The sequence below is a fragment of the Ovis aries genome, chromosome 12 (assembly GCF_016772045.2).
Source record: "Ovis aries strain OAR_USU_Benz2616 breed Rambouillet chromosome 12, ARS-UI_Ramb_v3.0, whole genome shotgun sequence".
In the NCBI taxonomy this organism is placed as follows: domain Eukaryota; kingdom Metazoa; phylum Chordata; class Mammalia; order Artiodactyla; family Bovidae; genus Ovis; species Ovis aries.
The window spans coordinates 32,105,761-32,132,160 of NC_056065.1; the positions used below are offsets into that span (position 1 = coordinate 32,105,761).

General features: G+C 42.2%; 1 protein-coding gene, 1 long non-coding RNA gene and 1 other non-coding gene across 5 annotated transcripts in view; 2 read left to right on the top strand and 1 right to left on the bottom strand.

The window, feature by feature from the left end:
* SPMIP3 (sperm microtubule inner protein 3) overlaps positions 1–14,695 on the bottom strand; it is a 50,984-nt gene extending 36,289 nt beyond the window's left edge. For all 3 annotated transcript variants that reach the window (XM_042257177.2, XM_042257176.2, XM_060396394.1), the window contains exon 1: positions 14,525–14,695. The gene's annotated coding sequence lies outside the window, so the exon portion shown is untranslated. The remainder of the gene's footprint in view (positions 1–14,524) is intronic.
* The window catches only part of LOC121820771 (uncharacterized), a 72,897-nt gene continuing 50,140 nt past the window's right edge, over positions 3,644–26,400 (top strand). Inside the window, exon 1 of the long non-coding RNA XR_006061457.2 lies at positions 3,644–15,711. This is a non-coding gene — a long non-coding RNA (uncharacterized LOC121820771). The remainder of the gene's footprint in view (positions 15,712–26,400) is intronic.
* LOC114117407 (U6 spliceosomal RNA) lies at positions 10,471–10,577 on the top strand. The gene has a single exon (XR_003591107.1). It is a non-coding gene; the product is annotated as a U6 spliceosomal RNA (small nuclear RNA).

The following is a 26,400-nucleotide window of genomic DNA, read 5'->3' on the forward strand; positions in this document are numbered from 1 at the left end:
AAAACTAGACCTCAGCTCACATCTATTATCAACTAGACATTTCACATGTGTTATTTCACTCGGTCTTCAAAGAGTACTGAGAGTTGTTTATTGGTATCCTGAATTTGTAGAAGATGTTAAATTACATGTTTAAGGTCATATAGTCCCCAGTAGCTCAGTCGGTAAAAATCCACTTGTAATGCAGGAGATGCAGGTTTGATCCCTGGGTCAGAAAGATCCCCTAGAGCAGGAAATGACAACCCACTCCAGTGTTCTTGCCAGGGAAAACCTATGGACAAAGGCTCAGTCCCTGGGGTCTCAAAGAGTCAGACATTACTGAGTGACTAAACACACACACACATATACTAAGCACAGCCAGTAAACAACAAAAATCCAGATGTGCCTGATTCCGAAGCCTGTCTGCCTTCTCCTCTAGGGCCACTGATTCATTGATTTACTCAGCAAACATTTAATGATCAACTACCTTCCCGTGGCATTGTACCAGGTACTGGGAAAAAGCATTTAGCCAAAAGTATGTGGTTTTGCTCTCCTGCTATGTGGTAGAGGAGATGAAGTCAGATACAAATGAAGAGTCGCACAAGGCAATGTAAAATTGAAGCTCAGTAATTGCTGAAATAGAATCCTCTGACGTTAGCTTTTAGGTAGTTGAGGGGCTGCGTCCCTCCTCCCCTTTTTCAGAGTTCTAAAGGAGAAGACTCTAAGAATGGATAAGTCACATTTGCTTCAGGACATTTTCCCTGATAGGAAACATTCGAGAAGCTCTCCTCTTGGAGATGGGCTTTCCGAGATTGAGAAAAAGTTTGTAAAAACTGACACCAACTTTTATGGTAGGAAAGAGTTAAAAATAAGATTTGCTAAATCAAAGGTTTACGATGTCAAATGGATCCAGCAGCAATTACCTAGTAAGTTAATCAGCTTGTGGACCTGAAGCATTAATACATGATAAATAGCAAGTTATCAGGCTTCCCTGATAGGACAGCTGGTAACGAACCATCTGCAGTGCAGGAGACCCTGGTTTGATTCCTGGGTTGGGAAAATCCTCTGGAGAAGGGATAAGGCTACCCACTCCAGTATTCTTGGGCTTCCCTGTGCTTAAGAATCTGCCTGCAATGTGGAAGACCTGGGGTTGGGAAGATCCCCTGAAGGAGGCATGGCAATCCACTCCAGTATTCTTGTCTGGGGAATTCTATGGACAGAGGAGCCTGGTGGGCTACAGTCCATGGGGATTGCAAAGAGTCAGATGCAATTAAGCACAGCAGAGCACAGCAAATTATCATTTAATTCATCTGTCCAAAGAAGGGCAGAGGCAGGATATTAGTGTCAGGGTCCCTAGTTTCTGATGTTGTTTATCCGGTAATTTTGGGAAATAGAAGGGAGTGGCATAGAATCCGGTATACACATGGCAACAATTTGCTTTCGAAATGTACTGCGTAACACCAGAGTCCTGGGTGTCCCCTTTCCTTGAAGGTGTGGCATCTGTATTCTGTACCAGGGGAAGTTGGGCCCCTGGAGCAAGCCAGGTCCTCGTAATCTGACAGCGCACAGAAGGTATGTGGGACGGCCGGCTCTCTCAGAATTCCTACGACCCGCCCTTGCTAGGAGCATGACAGTAGCCTCGCTGACTGCAGAGTACTCTGTGGCCAAGGCAATTGCTCCCAGCTGCTTTTGAGCATATGTGTCATAAGAGGACATTTAGAAAATGGTTTTGAGTAACTGAGTTACTTGCTTCTGTTTCCTCAGGAAGCCAGGGTTCCCAGTTCAAGAAGGTTGGTTGCCCACTTGCTCTCTTGCCCTTCCACATTCCTGCACCCAACCCCCAAAATCCTACCATGAATTTTGCTGCCTGAATGTTGTTTCCTTCCTCCTTTTCTAATCTAAATTCCACCCTTTATAATCTTTTACTAGGACTCTGAGTTCCAAATGGTCTCTTGTCTGCCCCTGAATTCCCAGAGCCCTTGGTTAATTCTATGATGCACTTTGGTTCTTATCGGTTCATTGATTTCTGAACTCATTTATTCATCATTTAAGAACACGTTTAATGAGTGGCAGTTTTGTGCCTGGCCTTGAATAAAGCTCTAGGGATTCTTCGAGTAAGATGATAGTTTCATACAATGTCTTGCCTCTCAGCTAAAGTCATGTAAGCTCCTGGATGCTGCAACCATGTTTACTTTTTCAATTAATAAATTTGTGCTGGGTTGTAGTTGTGGCATGCAGGATCTAGTTCTCTGACCAGGGATTGAACCCGGGCCCCCTGTGTTGGCACTGTGGAGTCTTAGACACTGAACCACCAGGGAAATCCCAGAACCACGTTGTTTTGACGGTCTTTATCTTCCCTCTCCTTGTCCTCCTACCTCACTGTCTTGCAAACTGTTCCCCATCCAAGGAAGTGCTCACTGCATACTTCAGAATGAATAAATAAATGAAAGAATCAGTCAGTCAGCCCACTCAGTAATCTGGCAATCTAGTTAATAGGTTTTAAACTTTGTTCTTCCTGTATCATAAAGAGCCAGTTGCCTTAACATAGGTATATCCCATTTCTAAGAAAAAAATGTTGATCTAGAAAAAGCTCTTCAAACAATTCAAAACTGAGATACGAATATTCAGTTTCCAAAAGAATTCTTCACTTTACAAAATGGTTTGCCACAAAGTTTCTTTATATTGGGAGCTCTTGTCCCTAGAGCATTCAAAATGCAATCACCTATTCAGTAATGCAACCACTAAGTGAGAAGAGAAAGGTTTGGGCAGTAACTGGTGTTACCTGCTTAGGCTGAAATGGGTCGAGACCTCCTTGTTCTTAAAAGCAGTCCTCTAAGGACAGCAGTTATTTTAGCTGTCTCCAAGTACTGCCAAGGCTCACTGCAGAGTTATAGGACTTGATCTTTTTTACATCATTTAAAGGGTATTGTGATGCACTGTGAGTTAGAAACTTTTGGTAGGTAATGCCTTTCAAGTCTTGGACTTATTAAAAATAGAGACCTTTGGTCTCCATGAGAGCCCAGCTGTATATGAAAGAAAGGATAAAAATTGGTGTGGAAAGGAAAATCATGTGGCAAGTAACCTGGACTATTTAATCACTAGAATTTTCTATAAAGATTATTTCAAAGACAACATAAGATCAAAGATCTGAGAGGTGCTGTACTGCAAGCACTTTCTTTGCAAGCTAAAATTGAGGATAACTTATATGCAGAGTACATCATGAGAAACGCTGGGCTGGAAGAAACACAAGCTGGAATCAAGATTGCCGGGAGAAATGTCAGTAACCTCAGATATGCAGATGACACCATCCTTATGGCAGAAAGTGAAGAGGAGCTAAAAAGCCTCTTGATGAAAGTGAAAGAGGAGAGTGAAAAAGTTGGCTTAAAGCTCAACATTCAGAAAACGAAGATCATGGCATCTGGTCCCATCACTTCATGGGAAATAGATGGGGAAACAGTGGAAACAGTGTCAGACTTTATTTTTTTGGGCTCCAAAATCACTGCAGATGCTGACTGCAGCCATGAAATTAAAAGACGCTTACTCCTTGGAGGAAAAGTTATGACCAACCTAGATAGTATATTCAAAAGCAGAGTACTTTGCCGACTAAGGTCCGTCTAGTCAAGGCTATGGTTTTCCAGTGGTCATGTATGGATGTGAGAGTTGGACTGTGAAGAAGGCTGAGTGCCGAAGAATTGATGCTTTTGAACTGTGGTGTTGGAGAAGACTCTTGAGAGTCCCTTGGACAGCAAGGAGATCCAACCAGTCCATTCTGAAGGAGATCAACCTTGGGATTTCTTTGGAAAGAATGATGCTAAAGCCGAAACTCCAGTACTTTGGCCACCTCATGTGAAGAGTTGACTCATTGGAAAAGACTCTGATGCTGGGAGGGATTGGGGGCAGGAGGAGAAGGGGACGACTGAGGATGAGATGGCTGGATGGCATCATGGACTTGATGGACATGAGTCTGAGTGAACTCCGGGAGTTGGTGATGGACAGGGAGACCTGGTGTGCTGCGATTCATGAGGTCGCAAAGAGTCGGACAGGACTGAGCGACTGAACTGAACTGAGCTGAACTGAACTGAGGGGTTGGCCCCTGGAACAAATGAGTCTAGCTCTGCTTGGTCCAAGACTAGATTAGGCGCCATCCTGCTACTACTGAAGGTATCAAAGGAGACGGTTAATTGGTCCTCTGTATGTCTTCTTTGGAAAAATATTTCTTCAAGTTCTCTGTCCATTTTCTAATCAGTGTGTTAGTTTTTTAGCTAATGTGTCATACAAATTTTTAATGTATATTTGGCTATTAACCTCTTACCAAACATACCATTTACAAATAACTTCTCCCATTCGGTAGGCTGCCTTTACATTTTATTGACAGTTTCTTTCATTGTGCAAAAACTTTTTGGTTTAATTTACTGTCATTTATGTATTTGTGCTTTTGTCGCCCTTGCCTGAGGATCCAGAAAAATATTGCTAAGACTGACATCAAAGAGCATGCTGCTATGTTTTCTGCTAGGAGTTTTATGGTTTCAGACCTTACATTTAAGTATATAATCCATTTCAATCTTTGAATATGGGGTAAGAACATAGCCTAGATTTATTTTATCATATGTAGCTGTCCAATTTTCCTGGCACCATTTTTTTAAAAGATACTATCTCTTCCCCACGTGTATTCTTGCCTTCTTTGCTGTAGATTAAGACTAAACCTACAATATCTCTGAGGTATGCCTGTAGTCATTTTGAGGGCTATGAATTGGTATCTGATTATGGCTTTGATCTGCATTTTCCTGATGATTAGTGATGTTGATGAGTTTATTTTTGAGCTCTCTATTTTGTTCCATTGATCTCTGTGTCTGTAATTTTGTCCAGTACCAATATGGTTTTGATTACCATAGTTTTGCATAGTTTGAGATCATGGAGTATAATACCTCCAAGTTTTTTCCTTCTTTCTCAAAATTATTTTGACTATTCAGGGTCTTTTGTGATCCCACCCAAATTTTAGGATTGTTTGCTTTAGGTCTGTGAAAAATACCATTGGTAGTTTGATAGGAACTGGGTTAAATCTATAGACTGTTTTGGGTGGTATGGACATTTTAACAACATTCATTCTTCCAATCCAAGAACACGAGATATCTTTCTATTTATTTATATCATTCTCAAATCTTTCATGAATATTTTATAGTTTTTCAGAGTATAGGTCTTTTACCTCCTTGGTTGTTTATTCCTAGGTATTTTATTCTTTTTGATGCAATTTTAAATGAGTTTGTCTTCTTTCTCTTTCTGACAGTTCATTATTGGTGTATGGAAAAGCAACAGATTTCTTTGTATTGTATCCTGTAGCTTCACTGAATACATTGATTAGTTCTAATAGTTTTGTATATTATATATATATAAAATGATCATTTCTATATATATTATTATGCCATCTGCAAATAATGACAGTTTTACTTCTTTTCCCCAATTTGGATACATTTCATTCTTTTTGTTGTCTAACTGTTACAGCCAGGGCAACTAATGCTATGAATAAAATCCTAATACTTTGAATAAAAGTGGCAGGAGTGGGCATTCTTGTCTTATTCTTGCTTTCAGCTTTTCACAATTGAGTATATGTTAGCTGTGGGTTTACCATATATGGCAGTTTATCATATATATCATATATATGCAGATATTGTAGCTGCCTGGGAATTTCCTGAAATGCTTTGAGAAATTATTGATAAAGGCTTGTACTTATCTAGCAGGGTTTTTTTTGTTTTTTTCCTGGGGAAATGGAGTTTATGGTCATCACAGGAATCCAGTGAGATGGAAGGGGCTTTCCTCTCAATAATTCATTCATAACCTTAATGCATGTTTAGCAGATTTATAAATGTTTGTTATATTTGAAAACAAGGCTTCACAAAGCATTTAAGTAGATGAAAGCACAGCTGAGTTTCCAAAGGCTGTAGTGTGGAGCGAAAAGAGAACTTGATTGGACAGAATTCACTGTATCTCTTCAGCATCTGGCCATCCTTAAAGAAATGCCTGGCCTTCCAAAAGGAATTTTTTAAAAATTCCTAAACCTTATTGGATTTTTCCAAGGTAGTAATGTATCTGTCCTTCCTTTTCAAGCAGTGGTTCACGGCATCTCAAAGCATGCTGATGCCCGAGGTTCTAACTTAATGGGCCAGCGGTGGGGGAGGAGGAAGGTGTGGATACCAACATTGTTTAAAAACATCCCAAATGACTCCAGCAAATTGTTGGCATTGAGAAATTCGGTCCTCAGGGTTCTCCAGCCTTCCTAATCTCACATGTCCTCGCTAATGCCCTTGAGGTAGTCTCTGGGTCTGGCAACAAGCTCTTCCATGAGATAAGAAACTAAGGCACAGAGAGGTTCATGGGCTTCTCTGATGCTGTGCAGCCAACCAGCCAAGATTGGAATCGGTGACTCCAAAATAATAACATCACCTCTTTCCCCAGCAACTGATGACATGAACACAGACTACACGTATGAAGACCAACTGGGGGTGAGGTATGACCACCTGTGTCAAGGATATCACAGAAGGGTATGAAACAGTTCTGAGCCAACTGTTCCTCCTGATCAGACACAGATGCACAAAATGGATACTTTTGAAACCATGCAAGGAATGAAGCATTAATTTCCTCTTTAAAGCTTTCCTTCCCTCACATTTATTGCTATTGACTCCATTTTCTTAGAAAATCTATCAAGATCCACAGACTTCCTACCACCTGGATTCTTAGCTCTGTCACTGAAAGACACTGGAAAATTCTCAAAGGTCCCTGTAATTTAGGTCCAAAAGTCACTACAAATCTGCATTTGCATGTGACAGGACTACAAAAACGTCCCTGCTTGCTTTGTTTCTTTTTTCTCTCTATTTTTTGGCTGCACTGTGCAACATGCGCAGTCTTAGTTCCCCAGCCAAGGATCGAACCCATGCCCCCTCGAGTGGAAGCTTGGTGTCTTCACCACTGAACGGCCTGTGAATGTGTGTGTGCTCAGTTGCTCAGTCGTGAACTCTTCACAACACCACGGTCTGCTGCCTCCCAGACTCCTCTGTCCATGGGATCTTCCAGACAAGAAAACTGGAGTGGAAAGCCATTTCTTACCCTAGACAAACAGGTTTTTTATGTGGATAAGACATGACTGTAATGGAAGAGGATGCCAGACCAAAGTTACATCAGTGAGGCGGACAAGTTGATGCCAGCCTATAAAGTGGCAAAGGACGGGCTACTTCTGTTGTTTGGTGGCAATGCTTCCGGTGATACAAAGGTGAAGCCTTTCTTCGTTACCATTCAGAGAACCCAAGCGCCCTTAAATGGAAGAGTCCCCCAGAGACTGGGTTACACAAGCCATTTTCCAGGTCTGGTTTTCCCACCACTTTATCCCTGAGGTACAGAAATATTGCTTAGAGAAGGACATCCCATTCAACAGCCTTTGGCCAAAAGTGGTAATGACAGGTCCACAGATTACAAGCAGCCCAGCTCCATGGGCCCTGTGGAACCAATTGGCTGAGACTGAATTGCTGTGTTTGAGCTCGAGTTCTCCTTCTATCCAATCCAGCTCACTTTGTTTTATTACAGAGTTAGTTCCTGAGACTGTTTCCCAATAAAGCACCTTCATACAGTTCTGTCTCAGAGTTGTCTGTTTCTCAGTGAATCTTAAAAGAGTTGGTTCTGTGAGTTGTCTGAGGAAATAGACTGACCTGAATTTTGGAATTGCATCACCCAAGACTACTGGTGAGCACATTGCCACCGGTGGCAGGTGAGCAGGGAGAGCCGCTGGCATTCTATAGCAGAGCAACTGTTAAGACTTAGAGGACATGAAAGGAAGGAATCCATGGGCAGGTGCAGTTCCTCAGGCATTGGAAAAGCTGGAGAAAGAAGTAATTATTAGAGCAATGGAATTAGATGGCTTTTGATGAGTACCACTGTGCTTTGCAACAAGATAGAGAATATGAGGATGATTAAGCATTAACTTAGGCAGAATGTGAAGCTGAGGACCTCCCTTTGTAGCACATAGAAAGACTCTCATTTGTTGTGGCAGGAAGGTGGAAACTGATGAGAATCAGTCTCAGGACTTAGGCATAAGTGTAGTGAAGTTCCAGAGAATAGTCAACAAATTTGCCATGCCAATGTCAAGGCCATGATTGGAGAGGAGTGGCAACTTAAGATTTGGGATGAGGAAGAAGAGGTCAATGTACTTGGGAACCTTGAAAACAGACTTATATGAATTTCTGGACCTGCAGAAGTGAACTACTCCTCTCTTTAAAGGGTTATTGTTCCTCTCTTGCTTGAAGATCATGCAGAGTCCATCTTCCCTCTTTAGAATCTACCCACTTTTCCTCTTCTGACCATCAGACAATACTTAGACCAAGTAACAGTGTAACCTGCAGGGAAGTGCTGGACCTGCTTAGAGAGGAAAGAAATTATGAGTCAAAAAAATATAACCTGAATTCTAATCATAAGGAAAGTTTAGATAAGCTGAAATATTTCTACAAAATAACTGGTTTGAACTCTTTAAAAATGACAAAGGAAGATTAAAAAAAAAAAATGCTAAGACACTCTTCCAGATTGAAAGCCTAAAGAGATAAGACAAATAAAAGCACTCTGTAATCTTGGAGTGGATCCTGGCCCAGGTTGTAAAAGGGCTCTGCAGCCCACCCAGACTCCACCTGCTGGAGTCCCAACTGAAAGTATTCAGTCCTTCCCTGAGAATTTCCCATGACTGAAAAGAGTGGTTCCTGAGGCAGACCACCTCCAGGGGCTGCTTAACATGGATATACAGAAGTCCAGTCTCCTGGCTCCAATTTGGGACGTCTCTGAAACTCCATTCTAGCTTTGGAGCTCTCCGTGGCATTGGCTGAGGCCTCTGATGCAAATGACGTGCAGTTCAGCTGACCCTTTTGCCAGATCCTGTTGCTACAGGTGTATGTGTCCTCAGTTGGGCCCAATGGTTTGTGACTGCATGGACCATAGCCCGCTGGCTCCTTCTGTCCATGGGATTTCCCAGGCAAGAATATTGGAGCAGGTTGCCATTTCCTCCTCTAGGGGATCATCCCCACCCAAGGACTGAACCTGCGTCTCCTGCATCTCCTCCATTGGCAGGTGGATTCTTTACCACTGAGCCACGTGGGAAGCCATTTCTACAGGAACATACCCCCAAATCTCCGCTAAGCAAATTTCTATCACAGAGTGTTTTCCAGGAAACTTTATGTGGGAGACCCACTCAGAGCTAAAAGACCTCTCTCTTTTAAAGAGCCACAATTCCTGCTTTCTCCATCTGTTTCCAGTCCAGTGCTGGGGAGGGGAGGAGGAAGTAGTGACTAAACTGTATTCCATTTAAAGAAAGCTTAGAAGAAGAAAAGAAAGAAAAAACTTTCTTCCCTGATTAAAAAAGTTATTCTCAAGTTTCTGGTGTCATGAAATCTACTAAAAAATCTAAAACTTTGAGAACTATCTAACACAATACTTCTAATTTTAAATTAACAATTAAAAAATTTCTCTTTATCTAGTAAATCCTACATGAATGTTCAAGAAGAACCTGCCAGGTGCTCATTACTGCACTGGCCGCAGGGAGTGAGGAAAGCCTAGGAGAATCAGAATCAAACCCAGGCCAAAACTGCAGCTCTGCTGGTCAATTCTGCACTTTTGCTGCAAAGTTGGATTAAAAAAAAAAAACAAAAACAACCTACCACATAAGGGTCATTCACATTAGGTTTATAGGAGATGATGCCTGTGGCAGCAGCTTGTTAGTTTGTAAAGGTTCGTTATAATTATATAGGGCAGTGTAGACCTGTTTCACTCTGACTCATGAATCTGTCCTTTAGGACAATTGCCTATAGTACACTTTTTCAGATATTTTATTTAGAAAAACTGCAAACTCATAAAGTTGAAAGAACAGTACAATTAGCATCTATATATCTTTTACCTAATTGGGGAAGTTTTAAAATAATTATTGAAGTCATATAAATTCTTTTGTGAGTCATTTGAAAGTAGATGACATGACCCAACTGAACATTGCAGTATGTGTTTCCTAAGAATAAAATTATTTTCTATTGTAAAAAACGAATGAATAAAAAATCTCAGTTAGAGTCAAAGCACTAGAAGGGGAAGCTCTCACTCCCTTCTAGGGTAGCAGAGCCTAGCAGAGGAAAAAGAAAAACACCTCTTCTTTCCTGGCAAGGACTCAGCCAAAGAAAGCCATGGACAATTTGTAGCCCTCCCAACTTCCCTTTCCCCACTATAAAAGCATTCTCCTTCCCTTGTCGTGGGGTGACTTATGTGGCTTCCCATGGCTGCAGACCCAGAAATGGAACTCTCACTGATCTTGAATAAATCATCTTTTCTGGAGAAATAACTCTGTCTGTTTCAGGTCAACTTCGGTACGTTGTCTCACATAAGTGACCCTAAAAATTCTATAGTATTTACTCATTTCCAGTCTAAATTGACTCAGAATTGTTTTTGAAAGCTGATTTTTTATAAATAATTCGAAACCTGAAGTTAGTGCTGGCTTCAGCAGCACATATACTAAAATTGGAAAGAAACAGAGAAGATTAGCCTGGCCCTTGTGCAAGGATGACATGCAAATTCATGAAGCATCCCATATTTTGCACCTTTCCCCACATCAAGACTTGAATCACAAGCTGGAATCAAGAAGACTCCTGGGAGAAATATCAACAACCGCAGACACAGACAATATCACTCTAATCGTAGAAAGTGAAGAGGAGCTAAAAAGCCTCTTGATGAGGGTGAAAGAGGAGAGTAAAAAGCAGGCTTAAACTTACTGTCAAAACAAACAAACAAAACCCAAACCCAAAGTTAACACATCATATTTGGCTGTTACGTCTCTGGTTTCTGCTAATCTACAACAGAAGCCCTCAGAATTTTGTTGACTTTTTATGATAATGATTTGCTCTAAGGGGCCACACTAATCGTCTCATAATATGTCTCAGTCCATTATTTTCTCATTTCCTCATAATTCAGCTCAGCTCAGTTCAGTCGCTCAGTCGTGTCCAACTCTGCAACCCCATGAACCGCAGCACGCCAGGCCTCCCTGTCCATTCACCAACTCCCGGAGTTCACCCAAACCCATGTCCTCATAATTAAATTTTATGTAAACATTTTTGGCAAGACTGTCACATATCGAATATTGCAGCATATTATATACTTTTAAAGACTTGCTCAAGATGTATGTCAATCATACTTCAATAAAGTGATTTTAAAAAAAGACCCTACCAAAAAGTTGGATAGTTCTTTTGCTTGTAGGTTGCAAAAACGATTATGATTAATGGAAAATATTAACTTCTTGGAAGGCTATTAGTGTAGACTATAAAATGAAAGGGAGGGGGACTTCCCTGGTGGTCCAGAGGCTAAGAATCTGCCTTCCAATGCAGGGGATGTGGGTTCAATCCCTGGTCCAGGAAATAAGAGTGCAAATGCTGCAGGGCAGGTATACCCTTGTGCCACAACCACTGAGCCCGTGAGCCGCATCTACTGCTGCCCACACACCTAGAACCTGTGTTCCACAGCAAGAGAAGCCCCCGCAATGAAAAGCCACGGCAGCAAAGAGTAGCCCCTGCTTGCCACAGCTAGAGAAAGTCTACGGGAGCAGCAAAGACCCAGAGCAGTCAAAAATGAAATAATAAATAATGATTTTTTAAAAACTGAAGGAAGGATGAGAATCACTAAGCCTCAGGAAGGCAAGCATTAGGACAGGTCTTTGGATTCCAGGAGCAGGGGGTCCTGGTCCACTGGGTGCTGAAATTGATATGGCAGTGACATAGCCCATCTGTCAGAGGATAGGATCACATAGCCTGTTCAGAGCCACTAGGAAAATAGGATCAGGCAGCCACTCCAACTACCTTCTGTTTACATGATACAATTTACTGTTATACAAAGCTTACGTAAAAAATGCTTTTACTTGCTTTAATTGTTTGATTGTTCCATCAGACCAAGAGATAGGAAAGTCTGTGAAGAGTCCCAAAGCAATAGAATGTCTCCTGAGTCATAAAATCATTTTATGCCTGCTACAGACTGAATGAATGTGCCACCTGAAAAATGTATATGTAGAAAAAAACCGTATTCCCCAGTGTGATGGTATTTGCGGTGTGGGGCCTTGAGAGGTAATTAGAGTTCAATTGAGAATGGGGCCCCTTTGATGAACATTTTGTTGTTCCATCTCTCAGTTGTATCCAACTGTTCACAACCCCATGGACTGCAGCACTCCAGGCTTCCCTGTCCATCACCAACTTCCGAAGCTTGCTCAAACTCACATCCATTCAATTGTGATGCCATCCAACCATCTTGTCCTCTGTCATCCCCTTCTCCTCCTGCCTTCAATCTTTCCCAGCATCAGGGTCTTTTCTAATGAGGTGACCAAAGTATTGGAGTTTCAGCTTTAGAATCAGTCCTTCCAATGAATATTCATAGTTGATTTCTTTTAGGATTGATTTGTTTGATCTCCCTGCAGTCCAAAAGACTCTCAAGAGTCTTCTCCAACACCCCAGTTCAAAAGCATCAATTCTTCAGTGCTCAGCTTTCTTTATAGTCCAACTCTCACATCCGTACATGACTACTGGAAAAACCATAGCTTTGGATTTTGTTGGCAAAGTAATGTCTCTGCTTTTTAATAGGCTGTCTAGCTTTGTTTCTTCAAAGGAGCAAGCCTCTTTTAATTTCACGGCTACAGTCACCTCTGCAGTGATTTTGGAGCCCAAGAAAATAAAATCTCTCACGGTTTCTATTTGATGAATATAATGTCCTCTTAAGAACATGAAGACAGAGAGAGAAACTCTGCATGTGCATGAAGGAAAAGCCATGTAAAGACATAGTGAGAAGGCAAGTCAAGAAGAGAGCTTTCCTCGAGGAACAAATTAGCCAGCACCTTGATCTTGGATTTTTTTAGCTTCCAGAACTGTGAGAAATAAATTTCTATTGGTTTAGCTGCCCTGTTACATAGAGAGACTTGTGGACAGTGAGGGAACAAGAGGGTGAGGCACATTGAGAGCATAGCATTGAACATATACATCCAGTTCAGTTCAGTTCAGTTCAGTTGCTCAGTTGTGTCTGACTCTTTGCGACCCCATGAATTGCAGCTCGCCAGGCCTCCCTGTCCATCACCAACTCCCGGAGTTCACTCAGACTCACTTCCATCGAGTCCGTGATGCCATCCAGCCATCTCATCCTCTGTCGTCCCCTTCTCCTCCTGCCCCCAATCCCTCCCAGCATCAGAGTCTTTTCCAGTGAGTCAACTCTTCACATGAGGTGGCCAAAGTACTGGAGTTTCAGCTTTAGCATCATTCCTTCCAAAGAACAGCCAGGACTGATCTCCTTCAGAATGGACTGGTTGGATCTCCTTGCAGTCCAAGAGACTCTCAAGAGTCTTCTCCAACACCACAGTTCAAAAGCATCAATTCTTCAGTGCTCAGCCTTCTTCACAGTCCAACTCTCACACTCATACATGACCACAGGAAAAACCATAGCCTTGACTAGACGGACCTTTGTTGGCAAAGTAATGCCTCTGCTTTTTCTTACGTTGTCTAGGTTGGTCATAACTTTCCTTCCAAGGAGGAAGTGTCTTTTAATTTCATGGCTGCAGTCACCATCTGCAGTGATTTTGGAGCCTCTAAAATTAAAGTCAGCCACTGTTTCCCCATCTATTTCCATGTGTCAAATACATCAGTTCAGTTCAGTCACTCAGTCGTGCCCAACTCTTTGCGACCCCATGAATCGCAGCACGCCAGGCCTCCCTGTCCATCACCAACTCCTGGAGTTCACTCAGACTCACATCCATTGAGTCAGTGATGCCATCCAGCCATCTCATCCTCGGTTGTCCCCTTCTCCTCCTGCCCCCAATCCCTCCCAGCATCAAAATCTTTTCCAATGAGTCAACTAATCGCATGAAGTGGCTGACTGTGGCTCAGATCATGAACTCCTTATTACCAAATTCAGACTGAAATTGAAGAAAGCAGGGAAAACCACTAGACCATTCAGGTCGAGGATTTGATGACCTAAATCAAATCCCTTATGATTATACAGTGGAAGTGAGAAATAGACTTAAGGGCCTAGATCTGATAGATAGAGTGCCTGATGAACTATGGAATGAGGTTCGTGACATTGTATAGGAGACAGGGATTAAGACCATCCTCATGGAAAAAAAAAAAATGCAAAAAAGTAAAATGGCTGCCAAATACATAGCCAGGGAGAATTTGCTCTATGGTGCAGGGAGCTCAATTCAGAGATCTGTGATAAACTAGAGGGGTAGGATGGGGTGGGAGGGAGGTTCAAGAGGAAGGGGACATATGTATACCTATGGCTGATTCATGTTGATGTATGGCAGAAACCAACACAAAATTGTAAGGCAGTTATCCTCCAATTAAAAATAAATAAATTGTTGAAAAAAGACCAAAAAAAAAGCTGCCCTATTTGTGGTGCTTTATTATGGCAGTCTGGGCTGACTAAAACAATGCATTTTATTAGTTTGCCTTCCAGCTATAACCCTCTGCTCCCTGATTAATTTAGTCACTGACAGCCCAGTCACCCAAGCCATAAATCTCACCTCTGGTATCTCACTAAATGATTTCAGCTCTTCCTCTGACTCTTCTTCCTGTGCTGTTCTCAGCTCCCCCTGGACTTCAGTGTGAAGAAAGGGGACCCGAGTCTAGGCGCTGCCTGCCTCCCCGCCTCCCATCGCTGCTTCCTTCTTGGCCAACACAACCTCAGCTCTGTCAGTGCTGCCGTGGGCCCAGCCCCAGCGGATGATGCATGACTAACCACAGGCAGTGTGACTTCTCTGTCCTTCCCCATGGCTTGCAGTAGTCTTATGACATGGTCTGGCCAGTGGGACATAACAGAGTCTGTCGGGCAGTTGCTGAGCAGTATTTTCCTCACTAATCAATGAGACATCTTTTCCCACCCACCCTTCCTGAGGGAAAGCACATGTCTGGAGCCCAGCAGCCACTTTGTGGTCAATGAAGGCTGTGCCAGAGCATCTGTTGGCTCCTGGGTCTAGAACACTTGTCTCTGTTTGTCTGCCTGGCCGATTTCTATTCATTCTTCCTCTAGGGAGCCCCCGCCATGCACTTGACCTCGAAGGCACCTGGTCACTATGTACCATTTACTTGCCTCTCAGCCTCTATGTGCCTGATGTTGGCATTTATCTTCTCTTTGTGAGAAGATAGTCAGAGTGAGAAATCTGACCTTTCAAAGCCTTGAGTTCAAATTCTCACTGTGCTACTTTACGAGTTCATCTCTTAATCTCTTTCTGTAGTTTGGAAAGTGGCAATAATCATCTTATGTGTATCAGAAGGTTTTTGTGGAGGGTCAAGAAATGCACATAAAATGTGTAGCAGGTACCTAGTGCATTAATTACTGCTGATATTTCTGTTCTGGTACCTGTCCAAAATCACTCACAGGATGGCTGAGCTCTGATTCTTAATTCAATTCTGAACTCCTGGCTCCAAGTCCGGTGCTCTTTTTAATGGACTGCAGGGAGTTAAAGACGCAAATGCTTTGCTAATGTCTTGGGCTCAATGTCTTGCCGCTGTCGCTGGCTGTGTAGTGAGTGACAAGTATGTACGCATCACTCAGTTACATCCAGATGTCACTGGTGGTCTGGCCACTTAGAATCTAGATAAGATTTCCTGAAACCCACAGTATTGTTCCATGCGGAAGTGCAAAGCCCTCTCAAGATTCAGCAGCCCTGGGACCACAGGATGGAAGCGATGCATCTAGGAAGATGGAACAGTAAGTCTGAAGCAGCTCACTCCTTCATGATTTTGGAGCGAGTGAACAACCCTTGAGTTTGGACTTTGTTTAGGTGAAAGCACATGGGGGTTCTGCCTTTTTAAAAAATTTTGTTTATTCATTTATTTATTTTTTGCTGTGCTGGATCTTTGCTGCTGCATGCGAACTTTCTCTGGCTGCAGAGAAGGGGGACTACTCTCTACTCAGTGCACAGGCTTATCATTGCAGTGGCTTCTCCTGTTGCAGAGCATGGCTCGAGGGCACATGAGCTCAGTAGTTGCGGTGCATGAGCTTAGTTGCCCCACAACATGTGGAAACTTCCTGGGCCAGGGATTGAACCCATGTCTCCTGTATTGGCAGGTGGATTCTTAACCACTGGACCACCAGGAGCCAGTTGGACTTTGGCTCCTTGCTATAGTGTCACTGGAAAGTGGCAAGATCCTAGAGAGAAATGCCTCAGATGGGAACCTAGAACATAAGCCACAGTCAAAATTAAGTTTATGGAAAAGAAAGAAATGCAAAAAAAAAAAAAAAAGTGTTTGTTTATGTAGATTTTGGAAAAAGAGTCATATTTTCTCTGTAACTTCCGCTTGTCGAGAACTTACCACAAGCCTGACAGGTTGTAATGTCTTTTTAAAGTTCATCTCATCACAGCTAAAGCCACATATGTACTGAGCAGGACAAGAAACATCTTCCTCAAAGGTAATCTTGTTTTTAAATAGAAGTTTCTCACCCACTCACTCCTCTTCATTCTTTGAAATGTGTTACGTTTTATATACTAATACTTCCTTCACTTCATACTTAGGAAAGGACAGGATTTTGAGTACAAACACAAGGGCACTGGGAAAAACTAAGTGGTTATTATGACTAACATCCTTTTTTAGTTCCCGAGTCTAGTGTGGGGGGTAGGAAGCAAAGATTGACCAATAACACAGTTGTCACAACACAAAGTTTACGGTCATGTTTTCAGAGCTAACAATAACCGTGGTAGGATATGAGTATCTGTACTGTTTTCTTGTGGAAATTTGTTTTGTTTCTCTTCCTTTCTTTGCAACTCCACAGAGTATGGCAGACGAGTGTAAATATTTCTCCTTGTCTCCTACAAGGCTTTGAACACTATGTCTGATGTTTCTGATGTTAATCATTTGGACTGTGGCTCCATTGGAAAGTGGCAAGATCCTAGAGAGAAATGCCTCAGATGGGAACCTAGAACATAAGCCACAGTCAAAATTAAGTTTATGGAAAAGAAAGAAATGCAAAAAAAAAAAAGTGTTTGTTTCTGTAGATTTTGGAGAACGAGTCATATTTTCTCTGTAACTTCCATTTGTTGAGAACATACCTCAAGCCTGACAGGTTGTAAAGGACTTTGTAAGATTATTTTTCTTAATTCTCACAATGATACAAGGTGAGGAATGCAAAATTTATTTTACAGTGGAAGCCAGTGAGGCCTGGAAACCATCAGTAACTCGCCCATAGTTACACAAGCAGTAAAGGCAGTCTTTGAACCCAGGTCCGCATGACCCCAATGGTCTGGCTTTGAACCATCATTTTTCTATGCTTCCATTGAGCATCCTGTGAGCACAGTGGGAAGAGTGGGTCAGAAGACCTGGCTTGGCACTCAGTAGCACCCTGATTTTGGATGTTTAAATACTCTGGACTTCTGATTTCTCATCTAACAGCATCTTGTGCCCAGCAGCAGCAGCAAATCATTGTCCCACAACCCCATCCTTCTGTTTCTGTGATTTCCCATTTTCTCTCATGTGATGACTGAGTAATGTGGATAAAACTTCTGGAAGGATTTTATTGGGCAATGGCCTGGGTGGTTCCATTGGGAGGTTCCTGCAGGAAGAAAAGGAACTGCAGGTAAATTATGATTCCTCTCCCACTCCGGCTTCCTTGGACCACAAGCCCTTGTCTTGGACGTGAGTGACTCAGCACTTGCGATAGGAAACAAGGCTGAAGTTGCCAGAGGAAACGAAACAATTCTTATTTACCGAACTGTCAAAATCCTATCATTGCAATTAAGGAGATAGGCAATTAACTGTGTCTTAATTACAGCAGCTGCCACTTCATCTGAATGCTGTAATTTGCACAGAAAATGGGAGGAGACTTTAAATTAATGTGTGTCTTTAAACAACGAAAAACATTGATGGAGCCTAAAGAAAATTGTCAGCAGTGGTCATGGAGGCCCCTCCTAAAAAGAGGCATTGTTACAAGAGATGCTTACAGAACGCTGCAATTTTCTTCTGCCTTTGTTGCCTAATGGCTGTATTCTTAATAAATGCCAGAAAGACATTATTATATCCTATTTTGTCTACAGTGCAATTTAGTCATTTCAATAGCAAAATCATCTGTGAAGTTCTCTGCAAGTGTCATCTTTTATTTTTTTTTTCCCTTAACTCAGCTTTAAAACAAAGATTTTAAAATAATGAGTCCAGACTCATGGACAGCGAAGCAAGCTTTTAAATTTAGGACTTTAAAGGGTAGTCAGATTCGCATCTGTACAACTGTTCTTTGAGGTGAGTTTTAACATCATACCTTACATATGAGGAAACTGAGGCTCAGAGTAGTCAAGAAACTTGCTCAGGGTCACAGAGAAAGCTATGAAGTGGCCGAGTCCAGATGTGACTCCAGAGTTTGGTTTTTTCCCAAAGGCTGGTTAACAGCATGAAGTCAAGGTACCACAGCGGGGAACCCCAAGCCAGGGAGTGGACAGAGTGCAAATCTGTGGCAAATCTAAGGTGAATAACACTTAGAAGTTGCTGGGTGTCAGAGAGGGGGCTGGCAGGTCAGGCCAGACAGCTGCGTTTAGAGCTCCACTTCAGTCACTGGGAGCCTCCAGGGTGGAGGGGTAAGAACATTAAGCTTTCAAGCCAAGCTGACCGTACTTCAACCTCTGTTCCTCCATTTAGAAGCCAGGCGACCTTGGGAAATGTCCTTATTGTGTCTAAGTTTCAGTGACTTCAACGCTCTTCATCTATATTTGGGGACTAGATCAGTTTTGCACAAGTGCTGTGAGGACAGAAAGGGATAATGCAGGCACAGGAAAGCCATCAGCAAATGTTAGCTCATCCCTCCTCTTTCCAGAAGGGATCCCAGCTCAGATCTGGGATCTGAGCATGCGTGGTGGTGGTGATAGGGAGGGTGTTCTGGGCAGTTGCCAGATTAATTAAAAATATCCAGGAGCCTGTGGTAAGAACTAGATCATGTGTTGGGGAGGAAGAGAGTCTAGGAACAAAACCATGATGCCTGGTCTCCAGGACCAGACCAATGTGGACAGCAAGGACATCAGACTTCATGTTGAGTCTGGCAGTTGAGTTCGAAGCCCTCCTGCTTCAGGTCAGAGTACATCCTGGGGCCTGTGTGTGACACTAAATGGCTTAGCTTTGGGGGACGGGGAGATGCTAAGCAGTGGGGCTGGGCAGTCTCGCACATCAGGAAACCAGCTGCGTGGGCCTGGGTCCTGTTTTCCTCTAGCCTCAGTTCTTGTAGCAGAGAAATGACAACTGTGATAGAGGGGAGTACTGAGTCAGGGGCAGGGCTCCATGGTTGCAGGCTACCACCTTCACCAGCTTGGCTGGGACAATCACTTGTCTTGTCTGATTGAACTTTGACCTCTCTTCCAGAAAGCCAGCATTTTCAATACAATATAGTAATATAGAGATAAAACTACATAACAGTACAGCTGATGCCATAAGTACCTTCGCAAGAGGAGTTGAGAGTTATAGACAGGAGCCTCCCTGACCTTGCCGACAATGACCTAACTCTCCACTGCCTTCCCTTGCTTTCTTCCTCACTCCTCTGACCAAGGTCAGCACCCAGGAAAGGAGCTGATATTTATCATCTGGATCCTAATGTAATCTGAGGTTTGGCTTGCCTCTCTCGGAAGAATGAGCATTTTAGCTTCTCCAATTTTAACCCACATAATTACAGAGGCATCACTCATCTAACCACCGGCAGACGTGCTTAGCCAGGAGACCGTGAGGCTCTGTCTTAGAGAGCTGCTAGTAGCTTCCCAGAGAGGAGGGCAGAAGACGAAAGAGCACAGGTGGTGGTGGCCCAGGGGGCTGCAAGACAGAGGGAGGGTTGGGGGGGATCATCCTAGTGAGCCTTACTGTCTCAACAACTGATATCCTTATTCTCTAGTGGCAGGAGGTTGCCATCATAAGGAAGGCAGACTCTGCATCTCATAAATCTTGTATATCTAGATTTAGCACAGAAGCAACAAATGTTTACAGGCTCCAGTCAACTGGGATTAACATTTGGCAGACTTTAGGGTCTGTGCCCATCATCCTGTCTTTCAGCCATATGAAGCCACCTGAAACTTTCCTTTGCCCTCACAGAATCACAGAAAGTTGAGCTCAATGAACCTTGGAGACCATCTGGTTAAGTGAGGTAACTGATTAAGACCATAGTAAGGCTTGTTCATTCGTTTGAAGCTTCTTACTGGAGCACCTAGTGTGTGCTGGGCATGGTGCTAGTTATCAAGTGTAAAGTGAAAGTGTTAGTTGCTCAGTTATGTCTGACTCTGCAACAGCAGGGACTGTAGCCAACTAGGCTCCCCTGCCATGGGATTCTCTAGGCAAGAACTGGAGTCAGTTGCCATTCCCTTCTCCAGGGGATCTTCCTGATCAGGGATCAAACCGAGGTCTCCTGCATTGTGGGCAGATTCTTTACCATCTGAGCCACCAGGGAAGCCCAGTTACCAAGCGTACTATGGTTACAAAATAGGCTGCAGGCAGATCTCGAGAAAGTCCTCATTTCTCTTAACTGTGTCTTTACTTTTTCATAACCCATGGGAAGGCCAGCAAGCCCCCTGAGAGTTCTATCTAAGGTGTTTTGTAGAAGTAATTTAATGAGATTCTCAGGACTAGAGGACAAGAGGCAAAGAATCAGACATGACTGCTTAACTAGCACTCACTTTTGTCTGCTCTGAGTGAAGAGCTTGGAAAGAGACCAAGAGAAACCTTCTTGGAAATATAAGAAGGTTTGAGAAGAGTTAAAGAATCTGTGAAACAGGGGTCAGAAGACACAGAACCCTAACAGGGAGAAGCTGACAGATGGGCAGAAGTGGGTGGAAGCCCTCAGGAGCCTAAGGACAGAGGAGCTGTGGGTATGGAGGGCTCCCCATCCTGCAGGGGGTGATTGCTGCTCAGCCCCCCACCACAGCTGCTGTTGTAGGAGGGTGGACCCAGGGAACACAGGTCTTCCGGAGTTTTCAGAGAAAACAGATTTCTAATGGAATGTTTCTGACTTCCAGTACCCTGCGCAAGCTGAACAAAGCATGCGGTTGAATTTATCATATTAGCCTTTCATTCTTGTTCTCGCCCCTGTGAATCTCAAAATTAAAGAAACTACTGACATGAGTCAAAGTAAAACAGATGACCTCTCCTCTGTTTTAATCTCCTTCTTCATATTCTTTGCTTTAACAAAGGTCCTCAAATTAATTATTCACTGTGCTGTAAACGGACATTTTAATTTAATGGTAGAACTCCATTAGCTGAAGCCATTCCAGAGGGTACACTGGGGGTGCTTTCAACAGCTGAAGATGCGGGGCCTCACATCCCAGGGAGAGCCTGCCTGACTGGGACTCAGGCTCCTGTGAGCAGTGTTGTCCTTCCCTGGTCTGTTCTCCCCAGGCTCCCGCATTGCCTCTTTGGCAACGAGAGTGTGTCCCAGGCAGCTCTCTTTATGAAAAGAGACAAGGAAACTTCAGCTTCAGAGCTTTCTCTCTGCCTCTGGAGACTGGCACTCCCAGGTGAACCCCCAGGGTGCCCAGGGTTAGGATGTGGTGGGTTCTCTGGTGCCCCAGGAGAGGTGGTCCTGGGGAATAGGTGTGGCCTCATCAGTCAAGCCAAAGAATGGGTCTTGTCCAGGGCATCAAGGATTTTAAACATTCTCCAGGTGGCGCTAGTGGTAAAGAACCCACCTGCCAACTCAGGGGAAGTAAGAGATGCAGGTTCAATCCCTGGGTCAGGAAGATCCTCTGGAAAAGAGCATGCAACCCACTTCAGTTTTCTTGCCTGGAGAATCCCATGGACGGAGGAGCCAGGTGGACTATGGTCCATAGGGTCACAAAGAGTCATACATGACTGAAGTGACTTAGCAGCACTCATTCTTTATTTGTGAAGCTAAGAGTACAATTTTTAAAATAACTTTTAACTGCAGATGTGGAATTTAGGAACACTAAAAATTTGGGACTTACTTGCTTATAGTCACTCCTTACAAGAAGCAGTGGGTGCTTAGAGAGGACTTCTTCTTTAACTGACCTGCTTCTATCATTTCAACATCTATTTTGAGCCCTTCACTGTCTACTGAATAAGGACCAAACTCCTTTATCTGACATTCCTGGTCCTGCATCAACCAGCCACCATCTCATTTAGGCCAGCTCTCCACACAGACATCATGCTCTAATCTCCCTAGACTATTTGCAGTTCCCTGAACTCTTCATAAAGTTTACTTCAGTGCTTTAATTGCACCAACCTGATATGCCCCTTGCTTCATTGTCCAGTTATTAAATTTCAATTATTTGCTTCTTTAAATGATTATTGTGCATTGGAACTACAAATGTAATATGAAAAAGAACTAGACCTTGTCTTGCAAAAGTTTAGAATCAAAAAAGGGAAACAGACAGAGAAATAAATGAGCTCTATGCTCCCTCCACTTGGCTAACTCATCATTTCCCTCAGGGCTTCTATATTCCTGTCCACTGGAAAGCTTTTAATGACCAGGAATGGTTGGGTCATGCACCGTAGTTATCATGGTAATTGCCTAATTTCCCCCACCTAGGCTCTAGGCTTCTCAAGTGAGGAGACTTTTAAAATTCATAGTGGCTATTTCAGTACTTGGGGGTTTGGTTATTCAGTAGACATTTATTGGACAGAGGACTGAATGGCTGGGCAAGAGGAAGCACACGGTTCCGGGAAGGCACGAAGAGGGCACACTCACTCCAGTCATTAAAGCCAGAGACCGTTGTCCGGAGATTGCCTAAATTGAGCTCAGGGGATTAATGAAAGTAAGAACAATCAGTTAAGGACTTTGAGTTTCTGATTCCATATGTAAGGTGCTTGGAAATTGCCACTCACTCCACTGTGACATCAAGTGAAAAGCTGAACAAATTGAAAACGTGACTTCGTAGATATGCAAGAGACGTGAAGTCACCGGACTGCCGCCTCCAAAACGGGAGAGACAGAAAGATGAATACAGAGAATCACTACTTACTGGAGCAGAAACTCAGGAGAAGAAACTGCGTGAGAACCAGTGCTAGGGTAGGAAAAGCTAAAATGTTATTGATAAATCACTGAAGGCTCAGTGTGGACGAGTGGCAGAGGCAAAAACTCCAGGGGGACCCAATCATAAAGGGGTCCCACACTTTTGTGAAAATAAGAGAAAGATCCCCTCATGCTTTTGGCAGGGGGATGGGAAAAGGAAATATTTGAAATGCACCAGAGCATTTTGTTCTTCTTAGCAAGGCTGGAAAAACTATTTTAGCAGACTCCAACCTGCTGGGATATTACTGGAGCCTAAGTGACCTAGAGGAAGGGAAGTACCCAACTCCAGCCCACTCTAGCCATCCTGTGCCACCTGAGAGGGAGGGACTGAGAAGCGCTGGTGAAGTTCATAATCCAGCAACACGGGCTCACTGCCACTCCTGAGACCAACCGCAGGGCTTTAGACCGCCTCCCCCTGCCCCACACTTCACCACACGACCAAATACTTACAGCAGCTTCTTTTAACTGGTATATCATATCAGATGTCAAGGGAAAAAATGACAAAACATATTAAAAGTCAAAAAACACACTCTGAGGAAACTGAACTAGTATCAGAAACACTGAAAACTCAGACATGGCAAAGCTATTAGAATGATCAGACTAGGAATTCAAAACAACTATAGTTACTGTGTTAAGGGCTCTAATGGATAAAGTTGAGAGCATTAAACAACAGATGGGCAATATAAGCAGAGAAGTAGAAATTTTGAAAAAGAACCAAAAGGAAATCCTGGCAATCAAAAGCCCTATAACTGAAATGAAGAACGCCTTTGATGGACTTATCAGTAGACCAGATGTGTCTAAAAGAACCTCTGAGCTTGAGGATATAGCAGTAGAAACCTTCAAGACTAAACAGCAAAGAGGAAGAAGTCTGAAAAAAGCAGAAGAGAACATTCAAGAACGGTTGGACGATTGTAAAAGGTAATATATATGTAATTAGAACATCAGAAGGAGAAGGAAAAAAGAAAAGGACAGAAGTATTTGCAAGCTGATTGAGAAACTTCCCAAATTTATGTCAGATACCAAACCACAGATCCAGAAAGTTCAGAGAACACCATGCAAGATAGCTGCCAAAAAACTACACATAGACAGATATTCAAATTACAGAAAATCAAAGTTAAAGGGGAGAAAAAATTACAAGATAAAGAAAAAGCCAGTGGGGGGTCAGGGGGTGGGAAACACTTTACCTATAGAAGAGCAAAGATAAGAATCACACGCAAATTCTCAAAAATTATGTAAGCAAGAAAAAAGTGGAGTGATGTATTTAAAGTATTGAGAGAAAAAGTCCAACCTAAAAATATGTGCCCTCTAAAATTTTCCTTTAAAAGTGAAGGAGAAGTAAGTAAATTTTTTCTAACAAAACTGAGGAATTTCTTGCCTTGCAAGAAATGTTAAAAGAAGTTCTTTAGAGAGAAGGAAAATTATATAGATCAGAAAATTAGACCTACATAAAGAAAGAGCATTAGAGAAGGAATAAGTGAAGGTAAAATACAAATACTTACTTTTCTTATTTTTTATTGATGTAACACTATTTTGAACAGTTTGTTCAAAATAATAATAGCAAAAAATGTACTCAATTATATACGCCTACACATGCTTAAGTTTATGTACATATGCTTATATGTGCTTATATATAAGTGAAATAAATGGCAGCAATGACACAAGGGATGGAGGGAGGAATTAGGATTATGCTGTTATTACCAGGTACTTGGTCTCACCCTGAAGTTATATAGTGTTATTTGGAAGTAGAGTTGGGATATTTGAAAATGTATATTCAAACTATACAGCAACCACTAAAACATTTTTTATAAAGAAGTATAACTGAGATGCCAAGAAAGAGAGACAATGGAATCTTATAAAATGCCCAGTTAAAACCGCAAAAGTAGATAAAAAGAGTGAAGGACAATAATAGGAACAAAGAACAAGGGCAACCCATAGAAAAGAGTAAAAGTCATGTTAGATAATGATCCAGCTCTATCCATGGCGGTCTGGTCGCTAAGTTGTGTTCAACTCTGGCAACCCCATGGACTGTAGCCCACCAGGCTCCTCTGTCCATGGGATTTCCCAGGCAAGAATACTGGAATGGGTTGCCATTTCCTTCTCCGGGGCACCTTCCTTACCCAGGGGCTAAACTCATGTCTGCTCTACTGCAGGTATGTTCTTTACCAACTGAGCCACAAGAGAAGGCTATATCCAAACTCACTTCTAATGTCTTTAGTCTAAACACCCCAAATGAAAGACAGGGCAAAAACAAGACCCAGCTATACGTTGTCTATAAGAAACCCACTTTAAAGTCACATATAAATTAGAAGCAAATGAATGGAGAAAGATATACCTGTTAAGACTAATAAAAATAAAGTGAGACTACCTGTATTTGAATCAAAGCAGGATTCAAAGAAAGGAGGATTATTAGGGCTAAATAGGGGCATTACATAATGATAAAGGGGTCAATTTTCAAAGAAGACATAACAATTCTTAATGTGTATGTGTCTAATAGCAGAGTGTCAAACTACATAAGTCAAAAAAAAAAACTAACAGAACTGCAATGAAAAATAGATGTCTCCATTATTGTAATTGGAGGTCTCAATACCCCTCTATCAGAAATGTACAGATACAGCAGGCAGAAAATCAATAAATACATAGTTGAACTCAACAACACCATCAATCAACTGGATGGAATGGACATCTGTAGATTGCTTTATCCAACAACATTCTTCTGTATATTCAGAAGAATATACATTCTTCTGAAGCTTACATGAAACACTCACCAAAATAGGTCACATTCAGGGCCATAAAACACACCTTAGCAAATTTAAAAGAACGGAAGTCATACAATATCTCCTGTCAGACCACAGTGGAATTAATCTAGAAACCAATAACAGAATGATAGCTGGAAAATCTCCCCAGTACATGGAGATTGAATAGTACATTTGTAAATAACACATTCATCAAAGAAGGAACCTCAAGAGAAATTAAAACATATTTTGAACTAAATGAAAATGAAAATAGAACTTAAAATCCATGAGATGCAATGAGAGCAGAGCTTAAAGGAAAATTTTTGGCTGTAAATGCATATATTGAAAAGAAGAAATATTTAAAATCAAGAATCTAAGTTTTCTCCTCAGGAATATAGAAAAAGAGCAAATTAAATCCAAAGTAAGCAGAAGAAAAGAAATAGTAAAATTTAGAGCAGAAATCAATAAAACTGAAATCAGAAAATCAACAGAGAAAATCAATAAATTCAAAAGCTAGTTCTCAGAAAAGATTAATAAAATTGATCAACCTTTAGGCAAGTTAAAAAGAAATCAAAGAGAGAGAACACAGGTTACTAATATCAGGTAATAATAATAATAATACTATGAACAACTCTATACCCACAAATTCGAAAACCTAGATGAAATGGACCAGTTCCTTGAAAGGC